Raw genomic sequence first — 3,444 nt, 5'->3', positions numbered from 1 at the left:
TTAAATATATAAACATGTAATAAATGTAATCCATATATAAGAACTAAAAAGTGTTCAAATCATGTAAAATATTATGCTGAAATTGCAAGAACAATAAAAATAGTATACATATATCTATTTGTTTATAATATATAACTATTCTACTTGTTATTAAAAAACTAGATTTATGGAATTTTGAATCATTGATTTACTAGGCTAAAAAATCGCATTTAAATTCCTTAATTTTATTGTTAAAATGTTGTGAAAATTTATTTGTGAATTTTTTTTCTTATGTTAATAGACTTATGGCGCCACATTTACTAGCAAATCAAATGCAATTCAGGCTTCTGTTTCACAATGTGAAAAAGAAGATCATTCATTCTGTTACAGAAGGTAGACAACCTTCTGATGCAACCAAACTCTTTGTTTGAGATTACCATTTCTTCTTCAGCGGATTCTCATCTCCAGCTTGATATTTATTTTCCAAGACTGGGTGCCTCCAAATATTCTCATCTGCAGCAACTCTGCTAAAACAAAACTTTGGCAAGACCTAGTAGGCCTACGTAAAGTTATTTTTCGCCTGCAACTTGCAATTCTGTGTACCTATCAGTCTTATGTTGTCATTCTCATTGAGCCACTTCCCTGTTAGTTGCATTGCTTGCTCTGATTGTGAAAGACCCAACTGGGATAATGGTAAATTGGTCCAAGAGCATGAATGCTATCGATTTGTTTGTGTTTCTGCGTCTCTGAGTTTGGGATAGGTAACAGCAAAGTGCCGGCCGGACGTGGAAGAACCCATTTGGCAACACTTATGGTGAGTTCATCAAAATCCTATTTCTTGAGGAAACAGCCCATTTCTAATTGCAGTGTTTTGTTGCCGCAACCAAGTAGAAGTTGCAGAACTACTGTGGAATGGTATCAGTATACGGAGTTGGATTTACCGTTGTCAATTGTGTTGGATAATGGATAGCTGTGGGAGTATGTGTGATTTTTCAATGTTGAATCTGCCAGCTGCTCCCTCGGGAATGGTTAGGGTTGTTCAATCGGACAAGGTCAGCTAATTTGTCCCGCTTCTTTAGGCACTTGCACCAAATCTGGTATGAAAGACCGGAGAACACCATGGCCACACTGCCCCATTCCGGAGGTGACATCGGGTTCCCGTTCTAAATTGAGGACACAAGTATGCTCACAAACTTCCGTGTCGTGGTGATGGTAGTGTTGGTCAATGCGCCGAAGTGGCTGATAGTGAGGAAGATGAAGTTATGGCCGATTGTCCCACACAGCAAAACAAGAAAATGTCCCAAGCAATGTCAGGGTGGTGCATGCAGAACCCCACGGCATCGTACCCACCTCCACCAGGAATCAAGAACATGAAAAGCGTCATGTACGCTAAGCCCCACACGTTCATCCCGACCATCAAGTGCCATGCGTTCAATTTTGGATAACCCAATGGTGCGTTTGGACTAGCGATACTTCCTTGCTTATCTGAGTTCTACAGAAACAATCAATTATATAGAATTATTCTTTGAATGTATCCGTGTGGAATACGAGGTTGTACATCAAAATTGAAACCAAGAGTATTGACGTGTTTATCTGAAGTGCGAACACCGCTACTCCACCAGCCACCAGGAAGGTGCACAAATATTCTCGGAGGGAGTAAGGGACTCCGCATAGGAGGGCTCCCATCAGCATTACTGCCATGATTCCTCACTAGCACATGCCCCGAGTCAATTCTCCACTTTGCAGGTGAGTAGTTGGTTTCAAATCAGAAAAAGAACCAATGTTTGAACCTACAATTCAAGATATAGACTGCATATTATTTGGGAAGCTGAATTTAAATTGTTTTTCTCCCATATCGTGACCTTGAGAATCGTGACTGGTCCTCATTGGCCAATTGTTGACCCCTTGAACCCTTAAAATATAGATCTGAGGATTCACGCTTGTGATTCTAGATTATGCGAGAAGGAATGGCACCTGGAATCATCTTGGAGGACTTAACGAGCACCCGTACATATGCACATCAACTAAACAGAAAGCGTTTGAAAGTACGTACACCCAGTTCTGATTTCGGTAGCTTGCATCATATATCAAATGCAGAAAACATGGTGCAGTGCTGTTTCGCCAACAGGATACTTACGTGATATGCCAAGCACAGGAGTCCAATTTTCGTACCTGAGCAGGATAGCTGATGTGTTTCAGTGCAAGAATTCCACATGCAGGGCCGATTGTATTGGAAAGACTGCATGCCCAGTACACTAGAATAGGAGCTTCGGCGCCTGCTTCCCCCGGGCGTATCTTTAGGACTACAGTCCACTAAAAACCCTTCAGGAAGAGGAACCCGTTCCAAAGAACAATTCTAGAGCACTCCCTTATGAGTTAAAGCTTCACGACAAGAATTGAATATAATGGTGGTGGTGGTAGGACGGATGAAGTGCGCACTAACAAAAGACCAGATGAAGCACATGAGGCATTGAGCCAAATTTAGGAAGTTGAGATGGTCGAATCGCTGCTGTCCAGTTCCATATTTTTGTTGTTGATCTACACAAAGCATCAAGCAAGGATAATTGTTACGCAGATTCAACTATATTTTGCTGATAACAGTGAGGGATGGAATTGTTTTTGTGACTCACACTTTTTCTTGCAGCACGCCTTGGGTGATGTATGCGCCGTAAATCGCCATCACACAACAACAAAAAATGACACCGTTACTAGCATCAGTGACACAGCTATTGGATCATGAGCCCTCATTCGGAGCTTCATTCACTGCCGACCTCGACGGTCGGCGCTCCCTAGCTGGCATCCAATTTTTACCTGTATCACCTCTGTATTGTTGTTTGTCGCTTTGTTGCTTCACAGACGGTATATTCTTCCCAAAGCACGGAAACGGCTACAAACACAGCAGAATCTTCAGAATAGGAGCCACCACCCATGACCCGGATTATGTTTGACCATTCAACATTACTGATTCAATGGGACTGGGCGACATGCAAAACCAAGTGCTGCAACAGAAAAGAAAAGAAAAAAAGGAAAAAAATAAAAAGATGTTCACTGCAAAAAGCAGATAGTATCAGAGTGTAAGGATCCCCCGAGTCCGATTGGAGATGAAGTAAACAGAAATGATTGATTAAGTCGGTGTAACCGCACATATCCATCGACTGCATTCAGAATCTTCTGCAAAGGACTCAGGTGGGACAGAGACACGCTGACACCAGCTGACTATTGTTAGAACTTGGGCCAGTAAGCAGTAAATCAGCTTCCTCTGCGATCAAGAGCTAGAATGTGCTTGACACGTTATGCAGAAAACCTATACTGGGATCCATGAATCAGTTTGCGATGTGGTGAAGGTGTGGCATGCACGCTAAACAAACGTGTTGAAGATGTAGCCAGTGTTTGTGAAGAAGGTGAACAGGCATGAAATGACTTGACGAGTCTGTCTCTTGAACCTTTGAGCAAGAACCGTCTGCA

General features: G+C 42.1%; 1 pseudogene; it reads right to left on the bottom strand.

Annotated features, from left to right (window-relative positions):
- Positions 1-971: 971 nt before the first annotated feature.
- Positions 972-3,055, bottom strand: LOC112288423 (UDP-galactose/UDP-glucose transporter 3-like; annotated as a pseudogene).
- Between the last annotated feature and the right edge of the window lie 389 nt (positions 3,056-3,444).

Source organism: Physcomitrium patens, chromosome 1 (assembly GCF_059467195.1).
Source record: "Physcomitrium patens ecotype Gransden chromosome 1, ASM5946719v1, whole genome shotgun sequence".
Taxonomy (NCBI): Eukaryota; Viridiplantae; Streptophyta; class Bryopsida; order Funariales; family Funariaceae; genus Physcomitrium; species Physcomitrium patens.
The sequence above is the reverse complement of the archived record's forward strand: the minus strand, read 5'-3'. Positions and strand labels throughout refer to the sequence as shown.